This window comes from Tenrec ecaudatus, chromosome 13, assembly GCF_050624435.1.
Source record: "Tenrec ecaudatus isolate mTenEca1 chromosome 13, mTenEca1.hap1, whole genome shotgun sequence".
Classification (NCBI taxonomy): domain Eukaryota; kingdom Metazoa; phylum Chordata; class Mammalia; order Afrosoricida; family Tenrecidae; genus Tenrec; species Tenrec ecaudatus.
In genome coordinates, this window is record NC_134542.1 from 11,197,133 (window position 1) to 11,220,834 (window position 23,702).

Consider the following 23,702-nt stretch of genomic DNA (forward strand, 5'->3'; position numbering starts at 1 on the left):
GCACAGGCCACCACATGATGGCATGCCCCATCTCTGCAGCCCCCTCTGTCCTTTCCTAGTTCCCTCTCCTTCAGACATCGGTCTTAGCCCTCAAAGACAAAGCCCAGCGCAGTACGGGCCATGCTCCCCACATGGACAGCTCTCCCCTGTCACCCTTCCCTGTGGGCTTTTCTTCAACTTCTCTGAGAAGGCTTCCTCTTTCTGTTTCGTTGTTGAGCGCCATTGAGTCGGTGCCCATGCCTAGTGACGAGACCCTGTGTACAACAGAATGAAACACTGCCTGGTCCCGTGCCATGCTCACAATTGCTCAGGGAGAGCCCAGTGCTGCACTCGTGGTTGCCCACCCTTACTTTACCAAGGGCAATGGCATTTTCCACGGCCTAGTCTCTCCAGATAACACGGCCAAAGCAGATGAGAGGAAGCCTGACCAGTCTTTGATCTAAGGATTTTCTGGCTGTACTTCTTCCAAGACAGATTGGCTTGCTCTCCTGGCAGTCCTTACTATTTTCAATATTCTTCGCCAGCCCCTCATTCAAATGCTTTCGTTCTTTTTCAGTATTGCTTACTCGGTATGCCGCTTTCACGTGCATAGGAGGTTAACAAAAGCACCAGGGCTTGGGCCAGGCGCACCTTAGGTCACAAAGTGGCACCCTTGCTCTTCAACACTTTAAAGAGGGCTTGTGCAGCAGATCTGTCTAAAGAGACACTTTGTTGGACACCTCTTTTTATTGCCACCAAGCTCATTTCAACTCATAGCAACCCTGTAAGGCAGGGTAGAACGACCCTCTGTGGATTTCCAAGACTGTAACTCTTTACAGGAGTAGAAAACTCCATCTTTCTCCCACAGAGTGGATGGTGGGTTTGAACAGCTAACCTCATGATTAGCAGCCCAATGTGAAACCACTATGCTACCCAAGCCCCTTGGGCATCTCTTAGTGCTCCTTTAAGGGGACTCTATATTACCACCTTCTCACCCTCTCACAGATGCGTTTCAACAGCCCCTAGCTCTTACAGACTGGAAGTTTGTGGAGAAAGGGTAGCTTTGCTCACCCTCGTGCGCCCAGTCCTAGAAAAGCACCAGGCACCCAATAGGCGCTCTATCATCCTGCCTGAATGAATTAGAAAAGTATCCACACAGCAAACCCCAAACAGAATACCACATACAGAGCAAGACAGAAAAAGCATGTTCTGCAGACTGACAGATGCATCTACTTTAGGTCGCTCTTTGGGTGTGTAACACATCTAAGTGAGAGTGAGTCCGCTTTTGTGCAAGTGCCAATCATCCCACTGGGGCTTTGATTTCATGAATCACAGAGTGAGTGCCAGATTTTCCTGAGCAAACGGCTGGGACTTTGTTACGTGAGCTGGTGTGGGGAAAGGGCTTTAAAAATAGCTGACCGGATATCCCTCTCGGCGGCGTGGGTTATGTAAAGCATTTGGTGTTTCAGCCAATGCCTCCAAATGGGTCACTGAGCTTGGAGAAGGCTACCTGGAGGGACTTCTGCAGGGTTAAATATCTGCTTCTGAGCACCGTGGGGACAAGCCTTTGAGAGATAAAGTACAATGTCCACTTTCCGACTGGAGATTCTTTTTCGCTGTCACATTTTATTGCATTGTAGGTGAAAAATTTACCTAGCAATGTCATTTTCCAACCAATAGTTCAGACACAAATTGGCTTCAGTCCCCGTTCAGCGTCAGCATACTCCCTGCCCCTCCCTGGTCTCTCATCTTCGCTTTGGGGCAATGTTGCCCTTTGAGGCTCCTAAGGTCGACTGTATGGAGGAGCAGCACACTCACCAGCAATGTGACTGTTTCTTTTCTAGAGCTTTCTATTCTGGGCCTGAAAGGTGGCCTCCAAGGGTGTCCTGGAGAGATTCAAATGGCAAGGCTGTCTCAGGACAGGACACCAGGGTCCCCTCTCTCTCCACTCTCTTTTAGATTCTTGAGTCGGGCCTTTTGTTCTGCTTCACCCATTTGAACTAGCACCTTCAACGGTACTCCAGGTCGGGGTGGTTCAAGGTTGGTGGGTAGGCACCATCTCGTTTTTCTGGTCTCATTTTAGAGTAGGCTGAAGTTCACGTGGACCCCTAATCCTGTGGACTCGTTGCCTCCTTAATGCTGTGTAGATTGTTAAAAAACAAAGTGCAAGGTTAATCTTAAGTGGTGCTTTTTTTTAAGTGTTTAACCTTTTAAAAAATGTTATAGTATCCTTTATCAGCTTGAGAAAGAAATGAAGAATTCTATAAAGCAGGGTTATCCGATTTGGGTTTAAAATACCTTTGTATTAGAGCAGGACATTTGGATGACATCTGCCTTTACTAATATCCACTTTTATTTTAAAGAAGAAGTCATGTCATATCACTGGTCTCCTATGAACTCATAAAAACACACCAGCATTTTTGTGCTCTGAGCATCTGGGATAGGCCAGAGGCTTGGGCACAGCTGCTTGGCCTAACGTAAGCCAATCTCCTGTCCTGGGATTGTCCTGACTCCAAGCTCTGCGAGCAGGGAGGCAGCAGGTCCCTGGGCCAATCCGATTCTCTCTGGAGAGGTGGGGATGTAGATGCTTGAGAAGTGAGAGTGAAGATGAACGGAGAGAGGAGGCAGAAAGAAAGTAGGAGGAGATATGAATGAACAGAGACCAGGGAGGGAGAAGCTGACTGAGAGGGCAGAAACTGGGAGTGGGAGGGAGCCCAGTCAGGGCAGAGCATGAATGTGGAAGGGAAATGGTGGAAGTAGAACTCTGGAGGAATCAAGCTGTTTTAACCATGTAGACGGACCAGATTCCTCTGGTGGAAGGGAGCTTGGGTGGTTAAGTGCTTGCGGCTGGCAGGAAAGTTGGCAGTTGGAACACACCAGCTACTTGGCAGAAGGAAGACGATGGTGGCAGTCTATTTCCTTAGTGATTCCAGTCTTGGAACACTGTGAGGGCCATTCAACTCTGTCTGATAAAGTCACTTTGCTTTGGAATGGACTGGATGGCATACAATAGCAATCTCTTGTGTGGTTGTCCCTGCCATTGAGTTGATTCTGAGTCGTAGTGACCCTATAGGACAGAGTCATACTGCTCCTGGGGACTTCCGAAACTATAAATCTTTATGAGCATACTATCCCGGGGGAAACTGACAGCCACCTGGCAAAAAGGTACCTCAATCCACCCATCCTTCACTTAATCAATACTAAATACTCCTCCTACTCCCACTCCTACCAATAAACATCAGCTAAACACTGTACCAGGCTAGGCGCTTTTCTTCTCTTTTCTACAAATTGGTTGGTTGAGTCCACTTTCAAAAAGAAAGAAGGAAATTTGACCTGATGTCAAAAAGCCCAGCTCGGCAAAGCAGGGGTCAAGAATGTGCACTCGAGTTGAGAGGGAATTTTTCCAAAATGTGCCAAATGGGGTAGAAAAACAGGTCCCATTTTTTATAGACTTAAAATGCCCTATTTGGTGTGCCTGGTTCTGGGGAGGTGCATTCAACCGATTCATCTTTTGTTGTTTCTGCTCTTATGAGTTGGATCCTGGGAGCTTCCAGGCCTCCGTGGGGAAATAGAGTTGAAAGACAAGAGAAGTTGGCCATCAGCTTTCCCAAGCTTCTTCAGACGGGCTTGCTCTGCATGTTATGATCCCAAAAGCTGCCTAGGAAATCAACTCTGTTGGAAAAGAAAGGGCAACCTTTGGGAAAGCTCACCATAAGGAACAGCTTGGCAAACACACGGACGAGGTCTAGTACACAAGGCAAGTCTCGCTCCATTTCAGGGGGCAAAGAGGACCAAGGCGGTGGGCTGGGGCCAAGCTGGGTAACCATTTTAAGTCAGGGCGTGAATTCAGATGGTATCTTTGGAGAGGAGTCAGGGCTGCTGTTAGGTGGAGTCTATTGAATGACAATGACACAGGTTTCAGGAGTTACCATGTCCCCTGTCGAGTGTAGAGTCCCCTACTTTGATTTGAGCTGGGTGGATTCTCATACAGGATGAATACAAAACGAAAGGCACCTCAAAAATTGGGGGAAAGCGGTGATTAATCAGTAACTCAGTCCTCGCATGCCCTCCGCCATCCTGGGTGCCTGCCAGCTCCGTTTCCTGGCACTCTTGTGTGCTTGCTGCCCTGAGCTTGCTGCTCCTGCAAGTACCTTTCCGCTCACATGGTCAGCTGAGAGCCTTCTCTGCTGGGGCAGAAAAGTGCTGACGGCTCAGGCCCGCAGACCAGACTGCCATCTGGATCCCCGAGACCTGGCCAGCTTGCCTCAGTGGCAAGCAAGAGCAATGGTTCAGGCGAAACTCAGTGATCACAAAGGAATTTGTTGGGATCGCATGAGACTGCACACAGACAATGCAAGTTAAACAAACCGACCGAGTCCTAAGGCAGTTCTGAGGACCTCGGTACAGGTCCTTCAGGGCACTGCTGTGGGTATGAATGAGCTCCTTGCAATGTGAGTTAAAAGAAGACTCGCATTTCTGGGAAAGGAAGGTTGACGAGCTTAGTTTGGGTTATGTGCCCTTTGCTAGGTGCATTGAAGGAAAATCCCCACATCTCCACCAGCAACGAGGAGCTGGCATTTTCTCAAAGAAAGTCAAGGTGCACCATTCAAAGCGGGGAAGGATACAGGACAGGAAAAGTCCCAAAGACCCACAGCACTCGACTTTCTGATGCCTCCTTGTTTCTGTCCGATCTCTGTTTGCTTCCCAACAGCTGGCTGGACCAAAAGTCTAAGATCAAGAAAGGAGAGCTGGACTTTTCTCATTTCTATCCATTCGTTTGCTCCGGCCTTTGGCTCCCATCTTTGCCGCAAGTCTGTGCTGTTCTTTGTAACCTTTCGATCTTCAAGGCCACCCTTTTCTAAGACATTCCAGAGTTGCATACCATCCTGAGTCCAAGCTCTTTTGCCCCAGATGCTCGTTTTGAGGAGAACAGTTAAAGATGTTGATGTTTGTGTGTGGAAAATAGAATAAAATAACAATGGAATTTTTAACTATCCACCGTAGTTCCAAATGAAAAAAAGGAAGAGTGAAAACAAGCAAGGAAGCAAGCAAACAGACCCACTGGAAAACAGAAACTTAAGGGAGCCCACTCACTCGCAGCCCTCCCTCCGGCCAGAGTGGAACTGCCCCAGAGGGTTTGCAAATCTTCATTAGGGAAGCCGACTGCTGCATCTTTCTCCCACCCAATGGCTGGCAGGTCCCAGCTGACAACTTACTAGTTAGCAGTCGGCCACTTTAACCGCGGCACTGCCAGAGCTTGAAACAGAATCTTAAAAATGCATAATTCTTATTCTTTAACTAAAAACAAAATAAAACACCTTTCTATTGTTAATTGGGTAAAGGTTTGCAGAGCAGATCAGCTTTCTATCCAACAATTCATACACATTTTGTTTCATGTCATTGATGAGAATCAATCATCTGATGTAACGGCATTGAGTTCACTTCCTCCCACTGTTTCCTGTTTCCATTTCTTCTCCCTTCGGAACCATTCTGGATTTTGTTCTTGGATCGATGTTGCCCTTTTGATCCCAAACAGTTGATTACTGTAAGGCATGCACAACTGACTAGTGTTAGTGAGTCCCTACACAGACCTGTCGATTGTTTGGCTGAAAACTGAGCCACGGGGGTCAGTTGATTTCCAGGCCTGCATGGTGACTAAGGACCACCGTCTCAGGGGGTCCACCAGTCTCTATCAGACCAGCGAGCCTCCTCTTTTAAAAATAATTTTGAGTTTTGCTTCACCTTCTTCTTCTTACACTCTCTCCAGGATATTTTAATGTGACCCCTTTCAGAGCACTTGGCAGTGGATGCTGGGCACCATCCAGTTCCTCTGGTCCCACAGTCAATGGAGAGTGACAATTGATGGCTCCATGAATCCATTGCACAAACTGTTTTCATGCATCTTTTATTTACATTTCTACTTTCCCTGGACAGCAGAGAGCAATTGATGCACCCCAGATGGTCACTCATGATCTTTTAGACCTCGGCCACTACTCATCAGAGTAGGATGTTGAACATCGTCTTTGTGGACTATGTTAAGAAGTGCATAATTAGTGTGAATCGACTACTTTCAGAATGACTTCATGTCTCTGCGAAAGTCAAACTTTTCAGCAATCAGTTGTCTGAAGTGAGTACATACAAATCATTGGGGCCATTATAACATTACTTAATTCATGGCTACTTTTTTTGGTGAATTAAAATGGAAATGTTCTGTGGGGTAATTTGATTTACGTTTTAAAATAATGGGTTAAAAACCCCTCTCTTGGAAAGGAAGTGGTCATAACAAACCCAGGGACAAGGGAACAATAAGCGATCCAAAATCAATGGCAAGGAGGGTGTAAGAGGCCTACTAGGGATTGATCAAGGGCAATGTAACCAAGAGGAATTACTGAAACCCAAATGAAAGCTGAACATGATACTTGGACAAGAGGAAAGTAAAAGGAAATAGAAGAAAGAACTAGGAGGCAAAGGGCATTTATAGAGGTCTACATACAGGCATGTATATATGTAAATATATTTATATATGATGATGGGGAAATAGACCTATGTGCATATATTTATAGGTTTAGTATTAAGTTCACAGATGGATATTGGACCTCCACTCAAGTACTCCCTCAATGCAAGAATACTTTGTTCTATTAAATTGGCATTCCATGATGCTCACCTTCCCAACACGATCACTGAAGACAAATGGGTGCATAAGCAAATGTGGTGAAGAAAGCTGATGGTGCTCAGCTATCAAAAGATATAGCATCTGGGGTCTTAAAGGTTGGAACATAAACAAGCAGCCATCTAGCTCAGAAGCAACAAAGCCCACGTGGAAGAAGCACACCAGCCTATGTGATTACAAGGTGTCAAAGGGACCAGGTATCAGGCATCAAAAAATGAAAAATCATACCATTGAGAAATGAGGGGCAGTGCAGAGTGGAGACCCAAAGCCCATCTATACACAAGTGGACATCCCTTTACAGAAGGGTCATGAGGAGGAGATGAGCCAGTAAGGCTGCAGTGTAGCAACGATAAAACATACAACTTTCTTCTAGTTATCAAATGCTTCCTTCCCCGACTATGATGATCCCAATTCTACCTTACAAATCTGGCTAGACCAGAGGATGTACACTGGTGCAGATAGGAACTGGAAACACAGGGAATCCACGACAGATGAACCCTTCAGGACCAGTGGTGAGAGTGGCAATACCAGGAGGGTGGGGAGAAGGTGGGGTAGAAAGGGGGAACCAATTACAAGGATATACATATAGCCCCCTCCTTCAGGGATGGACAACAGAAAAATTGGTGAAGGCAGACATCAGCCAGTATAAGATGTGACAAAATAATAAAAATGTATAAATTATTAAGGGTTCATAAGGGGAGGGGGGGAATGAGGAGCTGATACCAAGGGCTCAAGTAGAAAGCAAATGTTTTGAGAATGATGATGGCAACAAATATACAAATGTGGTTGACACATGAATGTATGTATGGATTGTGATCAGAGTTGTATGAGCCCCAATAAAATGATTTAAAATAAAAATAAAGTCTAAAAAACCCTCTCTTAGTTAGCAAATATAAAAAGTAATTCATCGGATGATTGCTTCAGGTTAACAAAAGATTACAAGAGTTTGCCTCTTTAAACTTCAGAAGGCATAGTGCACTGGTTAACGTGCCCTGCTGTTGACCCAAAGGTTTTGAGTTTGAACCCAACAGCTGCTTGAGGGAGAAAGACGTGACAGTCAGATTCTGAGGAGATTACAGCCTTGGGAACTCTATGGGGGCACTTCTACTCTGTTGTATAGTGTTGCTGTAGTTGGAATTGACAGGATAGCACTGGGCTTCATTTCTTTTCTACTTTTTGTTTTGTTTGCTTGATTAGTAGGTAAAAGCTGGATCATGATTTGGTCAAACCCACCCAAATCCCTTCACCCTCCACGCTGAGCCCCAGCCATGAGCTTGTAATCGGTGCCAGGCACTGCAGGAGGCATTCTGGTATTTAGTCATTACCGAAATCCTGGAACCCAAATTATCCCCAGTGTCCAGACAAGGAAAATGAAGCTCCAAGGTGTTTCCAAAGCCACAGAGCTAAGTCTTGCTGGAGCGGGCTAAGCAGCGACTGCATTTTTAAGGAACAACTCACACATGTTTGATCAATGACAGTATTGAAAATTCTGATCATAGATTTGGAGTCAGGGGGAAAGTATAATAGGAACACACAATTCCTTCATTTTATTCTGAAGTCCCATGGTGGTGGAAATGGTGGACGCATTTGGGTCACAAACTGAAAGGCAGGAGCTTGGAGTCCGCCCAGAGGCACTAGGAAGAAAAGCCTGGCTATCTACTTCCAAATAATCAGCCGTGGGAAACCCTGTGGAGCATAGCTTTCCTCTGACAAACCACTCTCTGCCAGAGAGCAAAAGGTTTTACAGGAAAGTGTAAGTCTTCAGACTTGTCCTTCTTTGGGCATGTTGGAGTCAGACAGAGGATCATCCATTTCATGTGTCAAAATCTACAAGGGTGGTCACAACCACGATCAACACAGGACATGGTCCCTGTGCTTACCGAGTCAGGAGCTATCCTGGCAACTTTCTTGAGGAAACACATTGCCCTGTGCCTGAAATAAACAGGAAAACTCTGGGCCTCAAAGAGCTTCTTAAGAGCAACAACCAAGAATCTGCTCAATCTAGCCAAATCTGGTGGTTCAGCCAATGGAAAGAGCATAGTGGCATCACATGGGACAAGTTCAGCTTCAGTGAAGCTGCTTTCTGAAGGTGGACCCTATTGAGATGGTCTCCCAGGTAAATCAGTAAATCATTTACACTCTGTTAGCTGGGGGATGTCAGAGGAGTCGGTATTAGTCTGAGTTTACATCAGAAAAGTCTTAAACACAATTGTATCCATGCTCACTTCTTTAAATGAAAGTTTCTTGTTTTTTTGGTGTGACAGTCAAGAGGGGATTGTTGGATATTTTTGTTCCAGCTATTTTTTTGTGGGGTGGGGGAGCAAAAAGTGGGGTAGGGCTAGAAATTTGGGGGCATATTTATTTTTATTATTATTAAATCATTTTAGTGGGGCTCATGCAATGCTTATCACAATCCATCCATTCATGTGTCAAGCACATTTGTACATTGTTATCCTCATCATTCTCAAAACATTTGCTTTCTACTTGAGCCCTTGGTATCAGCTCCTCATCCACCCTACCTTCCCCCATGACCCTTGATAATTTATAAATTATTTTTTCATGTCTTACACTGTCCGGTGTTTTCCTTCACCCACTTTTCTGTTGTCCATCCCCCATGGAGGGGGTTATATGTAGATCCTTGTAATTGGTTCCCCCTTTCTACTCCACCTTCCCTCCACCATCCCAGTATCACCACTTTCACCACTGGTCCTGAAGGGTTCATCTGTCCTGGATTCCCTGTTTCCAGTTCCTATCTGTACAAGTGTACGTCCTTTGGTCTAGCCAGATTTGTAAGGTAGAATTGGGATCATGATAGTGGGGTGGGGGTGGAGGCAAGGAAGCACTTAGAAACTAGAGGACAGTTGTATGTTTCATCACTGCTACACTGCACCCTTACTGGCTCATCTCCTCCTCATGGCCCTTCTGTAAGGGGATGTCCACTTGTGTACAGATGGGCTTTGGGTCTCCACTCTGCACTGCCCCTCATTTCTGAATGGTATGATTTTTTGTTCCTTGATGCCTTATACCTGATCCCATCGACACCTCATAATCACACAGGCTGGTGTGTGTCTTCCATGTGGGCTTTGTTGCTTTTGAGCTAGATGGCTACTTGTTTACCTTCAAGCCTTTATGACCCAAACCCTGTATCTTTTGATAGCCAGGCACCATCAGCTTTCTTCATCGCATTTGCTTATGCACCCATTTGTCTTCAGTGATTGTGTCAGGAAGGTGAGCATCATGGAATGCCAGTTTAATAGAACAAAGTGTTCTTTTATTGAGGGAGTACTTGAGTGGATGTTCAATGTCCATCTGCGACCTTAATACTAAACCTATAAATATATGCACACAGATCTATTTCCTTATCATCATATATAAATATATGTACATATATTCATCTTTGGCATATTTATTGGAAATAACCCAACTCTACAAATTATCTGACAATTCTGGAACCTATTGGGACATCCTATAGTGATGGACTATGGTACAGGGGATGAGTGCGGGGGGTTGGCGGGTGGGCAGGGAGTGATCCCTGAGCTTATTTTATTGCAGCTTATAACTGTTGGTGAGTTGAGAGTAAGGCATGGTGAAAAGCTGACCCACTGAGGGCAGGGCCTCAACGTTATCACAGTTTGGGCTGACTCTGCAGGAGAAGGAGGAGACCACTCCCATAAACATTTCCCACAGGGGCAGTTCCACTCTGCCCTGTAGGGTCACAGTGAGTCAGCATTTACTGGATGGCAGTGAGTTTATTTGTTTTGTGCCTAACTTCAGTCTTTCTACCCAAACTCACTGCCAGCAAATCCATGCCGACTCATAGTGACCTTGTAGGACAAGGTAGAACTGCCCCTTTGAGTTTCAGAGACTGTAAATGTTTACGGGAGTATAATGTCCAGCCTTTCTCCCTTGGGGTACCTAGTGGTTTCAAACTGCCAACCTTGCAGATTGCACCCCGACTTTGCAGATTGCACCACTACACCACCGGGGCTCCCACTGACTGTGGCCTAGAAGAAGGAACATAACAGGTAAGCCCTATTTGCTATTTGTGGCCATGAGCTGTTAGACTTCACCATCCCGTCTGTGTCCTAAGGAAATCCTGACTCTATTCCTATTAAAAAAAACCCTCAAAATCCACTGCTGTCAAATTGGTTCTGACTCACAGTGATCCTACAGGATAGGACAGAACTGTTGCCATGGGTTTGAGACTATAATCCGTTCTGGGGGTAGAAAGCCTCATCGGAGGAGTAGCTGCTGGTTCCAAAGTGCTGACCTTGTAGTTAGCAGTCCAATATGTAACCACTCTGCCTCCAAGGCTTCTTCCCTATTAATAAGTAACGAAGACAATCTGGTGGCTCTTCTTGCTTGTTTTTGTGGAGCTAAGATCGTCACAAGTCTAATAGGTGATGGTTAGAATATTATCGAAGTAATATTAGGAAAATGGGCTTTCTTGGGAGCAACTTTTAAATTTTGGATTCCCAGCTCATGTTCTACACTAACGCACATTCTGAATTGAATAGCAAAAATTTAAATAAGGAAAAGAAAAAGGAAGACAGAAGATATCATCAAAACAATTACCACTGTGAACCAAACCCTTGGCCATCAACTCCATTTATACTCAAGGTGACCCTGTAGGACGGCATAGAATTGCTCCTGTGGGTTTCTGAAACGGGGGGAGTAAAAACTATGGGGGTAGAAAGTCTCTTCTTTCTCTCACAGAGCAGCTGGTGGTTTTAAACTGCTGAACTTGGGGCTAGCAGCCCAGAGGTAACCACCATGTCACCAATTCTAGGACTGGAAAGGATTTCCTTTTCTTTATCCTGAAGAGTGTGAAAACTGCTTCTATTATTTATTTAACAGATAGGACTAGTTCTATTATATATGTGTGTGTGTGGATATATATATATATATATATATATCAGTTGATTTAACTAATGATTCTACTATACGCATCTGTTGTTAAAAAAAGTAAAAGAAAACAGACATATAGGCAACCAAATTCAACAGCATCAAAATTTTTATATTTATATATTTTATAATATCAAAGGTCTGGATTAAAGCGTGGTGATATAAACATGATGGGATAGAATGCATTCACTTTGAAAGGATGCTTAGTAGTCTGAAAACCTACCCATAATCCAAAAATTAAAAACCAAACTCACTGCCATCGAGTCAAAGTCAACTCATAGTGACCTTATAGGACAGATTAGAACTGGCTGCTGTGAGTTCCTGAGATGGTAACTGTCTGCAGGAGTAGAAAGCCCTTTCTGTCTCCCTCTGAGCAGCTGGTGGTTCCCAACTGCTGACCTTGCAGATCCCTGCCCAACTCGCAATCACTCTGCCTCCTGGGTTCCTAGAGTAACTATATAATGTGTAAAAAGCAGAATGCAAAATAGTATCTGACATTAGTCAGATCGATGTTAGTCGATCTCATAAAGATAAACAATTCACGATATCATTATTATATAGGATTAAAAAAAACAACTACGAGAAAATGGTTTCCACATCTTCGACTTTGAAGACTGCGGTGAGGATGAGGGAAAGGAAGGAGGGAGCTGAGAGGGAAGGGGGAGAAAGACAGAGGAAAGGGCCACAGACCTGGGGCCTTGCTGGGACACTGGCTCTATCCTGATGAGATGGGCTGGGACTGATGTTGTCCATCTTTTGCTTTGTCTGTGTCCTACTCCACACAAACAAAAAGGGCACAGCCTTCAAAAGCCCCCAGTGTCCTGGCCCATCAGCTCTAAACACAGGCCTGAGTGGCTACTAAGGGAGGAAAAATACAAAGTGAAGCTGACTCGATGGCTTTCCTAGCACCTGGGTTAGTTTCAAACAAATTAAAAAAAAACTAATACTATAGAGAATAACATCTGACATATAAACTGATCTTTATACAAATACACCCAAATAATAATACTGGTTGAGGCCTTTCTGTAAGAGCTGCCCTAGATCAGTGGGAGATCTGGGACTCTGGGTACTTACTCAGGACTCAGGAGTGACATGTTTCTTTCTTTTTTAAAAAAATCATTTTATTAGGGGTTCCTACAACTCTTATCACAATCCATACATACATCAATTGTGTAAAGCACATTTGTACATTCATTGCCCTCTTCATTCTCAAAACATTTGCTCTCCACTTAAGCCCCTGGCATCAGCTCCTCATTTTCCCTCTCACTCTCTGCTCCCTGCTCCCTCATGAACCCTTAATAATTTATAAGTTATTATTTTGTCATAACTTGCACTGTCCAATGTCTCCCTTCACCCACTTTTCTGTTGTCTGTCCCCAGGCAGGGGATTATATGTAAATCCTCGTAATCGGTTTCCCCTTTCCAACCCACCTTCCCTCCACCCTCCCAGTATCGCCACTGCCACCAGTAGTCCTGAAGGGATCATCTGCCCTGGATTCCCTGTGTTTCCAGTTCCTATATGTACCAGTGTACAACCTCTGGTCTAGCCAGATTTGTGGGGTAGAATTGCGATCATGATAGTGTGTGTGTGTGGGGGGGGGGGGAGAATTTAGGCACTAGAGGAAAGTTGTATATTTCATTGTTGCTACATCGCACCCTGACTGTCTCATCTCCTCCCCGAAACCCTTCTGTAAGGGGATGTTCAGTGGCCTACAAATATGCTTTGGGTTTCCAATCTACATTCCCCTTCATTCACAATGATATGATTTTTTTGTTCTGATGATGCCTGATCCCTGATCCCTTTGACACCTCGTGATCACACAGGCTGGTGTGCTTCTTCCATGTGGGCTTTGTTGTTTCTGTGCTAGATGGCCGCTTGTTTACCTTCAAGCCTCTAAGACCCCAGATGTTATATCTTTTGATAGCCAGGCACCATCAGCTTTCTTTGCCACATTTGCTTATGCACCCATTTGTCTTCAGCGATCGTATCAGGGAGATAAACACACAATATGATTTTTCTTTCTTTGATGCCTGATAACTTATCCCTTTGGCATCTCGTGATCACGCAGGCTGGTGTGCTTCTTCCCTGTGGGCTTTGTTGCTTCTGAGCTAGATGGCTGCTTGTTTACTTAGGAGTAACTTGTTTTGTTTGTTTTTGTCATTGGGTGCTGTGGAGTCGCTTCTGCTCCTGTGCCACAGACTGGAACACAGTCTGGTCCAGTCCTCATCCTTACAAGGTTGGGAGGAGGTTTGAACTCATGGCTTCAGCCACTGTGTCAATCCGCCTCCTTGAGGGTTTTCTGATGTCTCCCTTCTTCTATTCTTTACCAGGGTGGTGGCCTCTGGGACCAGGTCTCTCCTGAGAACGTGTCCACAGAACACATGCTCTTGCACCTATTTATCTACCATGAAAGGAAGCTTGGGTGGCAGAAGCAGGTGGCTAACCCAAAGAGCAGTGGTTTGAATCTGTGGTTCCGGGGAAGAAAGAGCTGGAGGTCTTCCGCACAGGTGACAGGCAGGAACCCCCTCTGAGCGTTCTGCTCCGCAACAACTGGGGTGGCCACCAGTCAGCAGGGACTTGATAGCCCTCAAGTGAGCCTTTAGGGAGTGCAGGTAGCTCTGCAGCTACTAACGGAAAGGTTGGAAATGTACATCCCCCCAAAGGTGCCTCAGAACTATGGCCTGGCAATCTCCTTCAAAGGTCACAGGCTAAAAAACCTCACAGAGCACCCATCTATCCTGCAACATGTGGACGTACCATGTCAGAACTGGAAACTGTGTTCTTTTTTGGTGTCTAGCTCTCAAGCACCCACAAATGGACACAAATGATGCTTCGTGACAGGAAAAAAGACCAGCATGTAAAAACGCAGAGGACCATCTGGTTGGCACCATAGTTATGCATTGGGCTGCTAACTGCGAGATCAGCACTTTGAAACTAAGAGCTGTACTGAGGGACAAAGATGAGGCTCATTCCCGCCACTAAGAATGACAGTCTCAGAAAGCCACAGGGGACAGACAGTGCCACCCTGCCCACAGAGTCGCTGTGAGTAGGAACAGACTCAATGGCAGTGAGTTTGGTGTTGAGGGGCCAAACAGCTCCTTTTTGAAACATCTCTTGGAAGCATCCTCCATTCAGAGGACCCTCAAAGATGACCCTTAATGTAGGGCACTGCCCCTGAGGGGTCCTGGAAATGGGAACCAAATGAGATGCCACCCTCGTTGCGATGGCTGCCAGTGACCCGTGAATGGAATGTGAGGGGGGCAGCATCGTGCCAAAGGTGGCGCCATGGCTTCTCTTTTCAAGCCGTGCCAAACCATCCTAAAGTTTAAAGATAAGAAAGGAACAGAGTAGTACTATTAAAGGCGGCCCCGGGACACCTCTGTCATTAAGAGGCTTGTGAGAGGAGGCTGCGGTGATGCAATCCTGGGTTGAGCGGCAGCCGCCACAGTCCCAAGGGGCAGGTAAGGTCAATCGCCGGCCCCTTTTTTTAAACGGGAGCAGTCATAAGGGAGGATGTCATTTCTGCTGAGCTTTCCAAATCCTGTTATTAGAAAATACCAGAAGTCAAGAATGCCCTGGAGATGAGTTCTGAAAATAAGAAACTCCTGCCTGCGACATTCCAGGAAGTTGATATTAGGTCACACAGTAGTGGGCACTCAAGTGCACAGAGGAAACATAGCTGGCCTATTACTTTCCTGATATTGACAGGCACGCCTGTCTCAATAACTCTTGGCATTTGTAGAATGCATCCCTGTGGGCACAATGGGCCCGGAGGCACTCTCTCTGGAGATAGTAGGCTCAACCAAACTCAAACTCACTGCCGTTGACTGGGCTGCGATTCGTAGCAATCCTCCAGGGCAGGGTCGTGCTGCCCCAGTGGGTCTCTAAATCTTTACCAGAGGAGAAAGCTTCATCTTTCTCCCACAGAGTAGCTGGTGGTTCAAACTGCCTACCTTTCGTTTAACACTCCCACAATGGATTAGCCAGTAAGCTCAAGTCACCCCGGGCTTCCTTAGCTGACTGGGTCATCCAACACTGGCCCAGACCCAGGCTCAGTGGTACTTGAGAAAGCCAAATCTTGGTGCCTTCCAGCCTTATCGGTAGCAATTAGAGCACATTGGCACCTGAGTGAGACACAGCGTCCGGTTTCTAACCAGTAGGAAGCCTATCTTATGAAATAGATCTCGTATTGCTCTGAGTTCTAACACGGTGTGTGTGCCCTTACTAGCGTGGATCTCCATGCGTGTGCGAGTGTGCGTGTGTGTGTGTGTAAGGCATGGTGGATCTGATTTTGCCCAATATGGCAAAACAAAGCGAATTCAGCCCGTCTATGCAAATCTGGCATCCCGCTATGGTCATCGCTTGGGCTCCGGCTGGGGTCAGGCACAAGCTGCAAGAATCCCCCAGGAGCTCACCGCGCCGCTTTCTGAAGCCCCTGCGAACATTCCCAAACACTTTCCTTTGCAGATCAACTCTGCATTCCTGCCACGGAAATCTGAACTGCTTCCCGGATCCATTCCCTGGCCTGCACACACAGCCATCTGGATTCTTCCTGATCGACACTGCTTGCCCTTTGCTTTTCTGTGAATGCCCCATGATTGTATGCATCATATCATTGTCTTTTTGCTGATTCAAACTCTGCCCTTAGCCACTGTTAGAGAGTGTGCTCCCCCCTCCCCTAAACATATTCATCGAAAGCCTGGGCATATTTGGTTATGATTAAATCATGGGATTAAATCAGGTGGCCTTGGGTAGACCAGACTACTTTATATAAGGCAATCCAATGTCATACAGTTAATTTTAAGCAGCAGTGATACCAGTGGAGGGTGAGTTCTCGACCTAACCCTTCCTGAGTTATAGAAGAGCAAATACACGTCCACACTAGAGAACCCAATGCCATCGAGTTGGTTCTGACTCTTATTGACCCCACAGAACACCGAAGAATGACTCTTTGGCTTCTGAGCCTGTGAATACCTACAGGGGCAGGCAGCCTCATCTTAGTTCTAGAGAGCAGCTGGTGTGTTTGAACTGCTGACTTTGCATTTGGCAGCCCAACTCATAAGCCACTAAGCCACTCTGCCCTCCGGGGGTCTCCACGAGTCGGGATCAGCGTAATGACAGCGAGTTGTGGTTGTGTGTGTGTGTGTGATGTGTGTTACACCCAGACAGGCAGCACTCCCGGGGGAGTTGTTTTGGTTTCACTGGGATCTCAGCCTGACCGGGCACACAGGATCTAGACAAACATTTGTCAAATTGCTGGATTAATGAAGCATTCCGGTGTTCATTCGAAAAGATATTTTTTTCTTCTCATGCCCAGCGACTAAAGAATCCACTCGTCCTACATTGAGCTTTTTGTTTTCATGCTTCATAAAGTGTTTCCTTCCCAGAAGCACAGAGATGCTAAGAATTGGAGCCACAGAGATGGACAGGGCGTGGCACCTCCCTCTGAAGAGTCAGGCGGAGAAGTGCCAGGAGAGTGGGTTCAAATGTTTCTTTCAAGATTGTAGAGGCTGAATAACTGGAGTTCTCTGTTTTATACACATCTCCCTCTTGACCTTGATGAATGTTCTCGAACAAGACCTTTTTCCATGAATCAGGACTGATCTTAGCTTGCCAGCAAACTTTCCGAAACGCACGTAGGCAGACAACCAACAAGATAGCGCGTGCGCACACACACACACACACACACACACACACACACTCTCTTCTTTTGTGAGGGGTAAGGAGGGGTTAATCATTTTGTTAGGGGCTCATACAAACTTATCACAATCCATACACACATCAATTGTGTAAAGCACATTTGTACATTCACTGCCCTCATCATTCTCAAAGCATTTGCTCTCCACTTAAGCCCCTGGCATCAGCTCCTCATTTTCCCTCTCCCTCTCTGCTCCCCCCTCCCTCATGAACCCTTAATAATTTATAAATTTTATTTTATCATATCTTACACTGTCTAATGTCTCCCTTCACCCACCTTTCTGTTGTCCGTCCCCCAGGGAGGAGGTTATATGTAGATCCTTGTAATCGGTTCCCCCTTTCCATCTCATTCTCCCAGTATCGCCACTCTCACCACTTGTCCTGAAGGGGTCATCTGCCCTGGATTCCCTGTTTACGTTCCCATCTGTACCAGTGTACATCTTCTGGTCTAGTCAGATTTGTAAGGTAGATAGTTGGTGGGGAGGAAGCATTTAGAAACTACAGGAAAGTTGTGTTTCATTGTTGCTATACTGCACCCTGACTGGCCTGTCTCTTCCTTGTGACCCTTCCATAAGGGGATGTCCAATTGCCCACAGATGGGCTTTGGGTCTCTACTCTTCACTCCCTCTCATTCACAATGATATGATTTTTTGTCCTGATGATGCCCGATACCTGATCCCTTTGGCACCTTGTGATCGCACATGCTAGTGTGCTTCTTCCATGCGGGCTTTGTTGCTTTCGAGCTAGATGGCTGCTTGTTTACCTTCAAGCCTCTAAGACCCCAGATGCTATATCTTTTGATAGCCAGGCACCATCAGCTTTATTCGCCACATTTTCTTATGCACCCATTTGTCTTCAGCAATCGTATCATGGAGGTGTGCACCCAATGATATGATTTTTTTGTTCTTTGATGCCTGATAACTGATTCCTTCAGTACCTCATGATCATGCAGGCTGGACACACACACTCTTAAAAGTAGAATTTTAGTAAGTGCTTTTCTCCAAGGGACTCAATGGAGCATTATTTGTAATACTGACTAATTGGAAACAACCAATATTTTCAATATAAAATTCTAAAAATCTATTGCTTTTGAGTAAATTCTGACTAAAGCAACCCTGAGAGACAAAGTAGAACTGCCCAATAGAGTTGTGAAACTGTCCATCTTTATTGGAGCAGGCAGCCTCATCGTTCTCCCATGGAGTGGCTGGTGGAGTTGAACCAGCTACCTTTAGGTTGGCAGTCCAATACTTAACCCATGTTGCCCCCCAGGACTCCCTAAAATATTCAGTAGTAAAGCATTATTTAAATAAGTCTTGATACTCGCCTATGAGTTGGTTGGTATCACATATGGCAGCTAAATGGTTAAGTGCTATGTGGCCAACTGAAAACCCCAAGCCCAAACTCACTGCTGTCCACTCAATTCCGACTCATAGTGACCCTAGAGGACAGCTGAGAATTGCTCCTGTGGGTTTCCCAGCCTGTATCTCTTTATGGGAGTAGAAAGCTCCATCTTTCTACCAAGGAGTTACTGGTGGTTTCAAACTGTTGACCTTGCAGTTAGCAGCCCAATGTGTAGCTGCTACGTCAAAGGTTGGCAATTTGATCGTGAACTATGATGCAGATGTTTAAAATTGAGAATCAGAATCAATAATGACACAGGAAATTTTTATCAATAGGTGCTACAAAGCAGAATGAAAATAAATGATAATGCCTATGATATTTATCTTTGGCCAAAAGGAACTGAAAGAGTTTTCTTTTTTATACTTGGGCTTCTATAACAGGTCTGCCTTTTGCACAACACATGCAAACAGGAAAGAAAAGCCAGCCAGCGTGTGGGTGGTTCAGATTTCCTTGTGTCACAGAGAAACCACGCAGCATAAAATTGTCCTGCTGTCCTCGTAAAAGAAACTAAATATCTAACCTGTTGCTTGGGGTCTGTCATCTGAGCCTGCGTCATCAGATCTTAGGGGAGAATCCTGAACACTTCATAACTTTCCATCCGTGGAACTTTTTCTTTTCCCCTTCAAAAGTTGGTGTAACAGCAAACTAAGCTGGGGGTGGAGGGGGAGGAGAAGTCAAGGACCTCCCTGTTTTGTCAACTCTGGCCATCCTCTCAATGTTTTCTAATGCACTTGAACTCATTTTTAAGCACTGAGGTCACTTATCCAAGAAACTGATTTGGAGACACAATCTAATGAGCAAACATTGATCTGAAAGATTAAGATGGAAAAATCCAAATTTACTCCAGAATGAAAGCTATTATTTGCATACATTTACAGATGTGCTTTTGGAAAACCACCATTATTCTCTCCCTTCAGCATGAAAATGGGAATTGTATCAAATTCTATTAAACACCCTTTAAAATAGGCATATGAGTAGTTATGTGTATACACACATGGAGAATGCTCACCGTGCATGCAGGAAATGGTTTTGATAGTCTGACGGGATGTGGACAGCGTAGCAATCACAGGCTGACTTACAATTTTGGATGAAGGGCAAAGTGGTCTGTTTGTTTTCAGTAAGCCCACTGCTATCAAGTCAATTCTGATGCAGGGCATCAGAACAGCCCTGGGCCTTTGGGTTTCCAAGAATACAAATCTTTACAGGATCAGACAGCCTCACCTTTCTCCCAAGGGGCAGCTGGTGGCTTTGAACCATCAACCTTTCTATTCGTAGCCCAACACTCAACCCACAGTGCTCCCAGGGCACCTTTGGTTCCAAGATAGCTCCCCAAGTGTTTGGATTTTTTGGTTAGCTTTTTCTTTCGATTCTTCACATGCGTAATTCTATTCTGGTGATAGACCTAACTTGAGGGATCCTCAAAATGTGCAGGGGAAATTCCATGAGCCTTTGATTCCATTTTTCCACGAACTTTTGATGCCGGCCTCATGGGCACCTGGTGTAGTGGTTACAGTTTGGGCTACAATCCACAAGGTCAAAAGTTTGAAACCATCAGCTGTTCCCAGGGAGAAAGATGGAGCTTTCTAATCCTATAAAGAGTCAGTCTTGGAAAACCCACAGGGGCAGTTCTACCCTGTCCTATGGGTTCTCTATGAGTTGGTATCAACTTGATGGCAGTGTGTGGTCTTGGTTTATTTTGTAGGCATATCAGTGATAAGGTTTGCCATTGTAAACATTACAGACAAGACCTGCTGTCTTAATTTTCTGAGGATAGGGATGCACTGATACTCAGGCATATCCCATGCCTGACTCACTGCCTTTAATGAAGGTTGTTGATGTTTGACACACTTCTCAGACAAAAAAGCAAACCCAAGGTGCTCCAACCAGAGACAAAAGCTCAAGGACTGTATTGCCCTCCCCTTAGCTGGATGCCACTGACATAAACCCCCAATGTCCAGAATAATGACCACTTGCTCCGGTGGTTCTAGGTTCTCAAACGATGGCTGGTAGCGGCTACGAGATGAGCTGCTAACTGCAACATCAGCAGTTTGAAGCCACCAACTGCTCTGCAGGAGAAAGACAGGGCTTTCTACTCCCAGAGAGTCGCACTCTCGGAAACTCACAGGAGCAGTTCTGTCCTGTCCTCAGGTTGCTTTCAGTCAGCATCGACTCAATGGCAGTGAGAAAGCAAAAAAAGGTGGGGTCGTGGGTTATGTGTTGGGCTGTCAACCGCAATGTCAGCAATTAAAACCCACCACCAGTTCCAAATAAGAAAGATGAGGCGACAGTTCTATTCTATCCTACAGGGCCCCTATGACTCAGAATTAGCTCAATGACCGTGAGTTTGCATTTTGCGAGGGAAGTATGACAAACCTATCCAATTTTGGAGATGGCATATGAAATAAGAAAACAAAATATTTTATTCAGGCTTTTAAATAGTGATTGCCTGTTGAAAGATAACATTTTGGAGGGATTGGGATAAATTTATTAAAGGTAATATCACCTATCCTTTAAAAACTATTTTCTTTTCACATGGATACTAGACAATTTTGAGCCACATCGATGACGTACAACAGCCTGGGCAGAGCTCGGCGCTTGCCTCAAGTTATGGCAGCATGTAAGCACAGACGGGTAGAGAGCTGGCGTCATTTAATTCAACCCTGGTTAGAAAACGGACCAGAGCCAGAAGCTGTACTGAGCAGTCACAGGTCAAGTGGGAATTAAGACGGAAGCGGTGCCACCCATGACGTCTTATGGAATAATGTGGATGGGAGGAAGGGACTTTTATTTTTTTGTCTGGAATTTTTTAATTTATTTTTTAATCGTTTTATTAGGGGCTCACACAACTCTTATCACTCTTATCCATGCATACATCGATTATGTAAAGCACATCTGTACATTTATTACCCTCATCATTCTCAAAACATTTGCTCTCCACTTAAGCCCCTGGCATCAGCTCCTCATTTTCCTCCTCCCTCCCCGTTTTCCGCTCCCTCGTGAATCCTTGATAATTTATAAATTATTATTTTGTCATATCTTGCCCTGTCCGACATCTCCTGGAAGGATCCTTTCTTAGGAGGTTCATCTGCTTTGTTGGTTTTTGCCATTATAACGTTGAGTTCTTTCATCTGTAATTTATCAAGGGTGCATGAGAGAAGGGACCGAGGGGGAGGGAGGGAAAATGAGGGGTTAATATTAAAGTCTCAAGTAGAAAGAAAATACTTTGACAATGATAATGGCAACATATGTACAAATGGATGAATGTGACACAATGGATGAAAGTGTGGATTGTGATAAGAGCTGTAAGGGACTCTAATAAAAGTATTTAATAAACGCGTGAGCATGCGAGCGTGCACACACACACAAACACACACAAACACACACAAAAGAAGAGCAAAGAATTAGCCATTATATTCAAGGGTTTTGACGCACCGCCCCTAATTCCTACTGATATGCGAGGCGGAGAGTTCTCACTGTAGACGCTCTGTTACATGTGCTGTAGGGACATACTTTTCACATGAAGTTATGAGTAATGGTTGTCACAGTTTAGGTTTTCTCATAAAGGCTCACCCACATCATTCAGGAACTTCACTGTAAGGGAATGTCAAGCTCTCTGCCCCAGATCTGGTGCATGGCCATTGAGTGGCATCTACTCGTGGAGCGCTTAGAGATGCAGGACAATGACTACCTGGTCTTGCCTCATCAGCAGCATGTTTGAGTCCATCACTGTAGCTACTGACCGCACTAAGGGTCTCCCTTCCCTGGGCCGGCCAATTCTTCACCAATCATAATGTCCTTCTCTAGTGACTGACACCCCACCCCCCACCCCAGATGACATGTTCAAAAGAAGGGAGTGGGATCATGATTCATCTGTGTGTGATCTTTGTTGCTTCCCCTGGCTAATTTTTGGAAGTAGATCACCAAGCCATCCTCCTCTACTCTGTTGTGGTCTAGAAGCCTCCCTGAAACCTGCCCACCATGGCTTCCCTGGCTGGTGTTCGAAATACCAAGTGGCAAGGCTTCCAGCCTCAACTCTCACTGCCATCAAGTCGGTGCTGACTCCCAGCAACCCCCTGTGGGTTTCCAAGACTGTAACTGTTCATGGGAGTGGAAAGCCCAGTCTTTCTCCTGCGGAGCTGCTGGTGGTTTCGAACTGCTGACCTTGCGGATTGAGGAAAGATGCTCATCGTGCTGAGGGGACATCACTGCAGTTTGCTTATTTTCTCATCGTGAGAACAGGTGAGATAAGTGACTCACGCAGGAGCTGCTGTCTGTTATGATCAAAATGGTTAAGGCTGAGGTCAATTATAAACTTTGGGGGAACCCCATTGCCCCGAGCACTGTGTGTTTCATTCATCTTGGGAATTATGTTCTGGCTGAAGGTCAAGTACAAACATAGCCAAGTCCACACACTAGTCACCTCCAGGTAGGCAAAAGACTGCTGGGCACTCCCAGACCAGACAGCCCTGCTGTTTGAGGAGACAGGCTGTAGCAGTTCTACAGAGCAGCTGGTGGGTTTGAACTGCTGGCCTGGGAATTGACAGCCCAACTCATAACCCACTAAGTCACTAAACTCAAAAACTCTCTGCCTTTGAGTTGATGCCGACCCGTAGTGACCTTCAGGACAAGGTAGAACTGCCCCCGTGAGTTTCCAAGACTATAACTGTTTATGCCAGCAGAGAGCTTCTTTCTCCAGAGGAGAGCTGGTGATTTTAAACTGCTGACCACTGTGACCTTTATAAATGGCGACCCCCTAATGACCATATTCAACAAAGTTCATCTACCTCACAGGTAACACCCAGCTCTCTTATAACCAGGCAGAAATGACCATGGAAATTAAAGGGCATATTTCAATTAATTCAGGTTTGCCAAGGATCGTGCCTGAAAGAAAAAGAAAAAGCCAGCAGCAAACTCCACAGAGGTGCAAGGTAGGTCTTGCAAACTTCGTATCAAATGAGAGAAGAGAAGCACTAAAGAATATACTTGGATACTTGTCTGACCCCACAGCATAGTGATCATAAAGGACCACGTCAGCATATTCAGTGCATAT

General features: G+C 45.4%; 1 protein-coding gene across 1 annotated transcript in view; it reads right to left on the reverse strand.

Annotated features, from left to right (window-relative positions):
• COL4A3 (collagen type IV alpha 3 chain) overlaps window positions 1–23,702 on the reverse strand; it is a 156,582-nt gene that overhangs the window by 127,312 nt on the left and 5,568 nt on the right. The gene's annotated exons all lie outside the window — the stretch shown is intronic.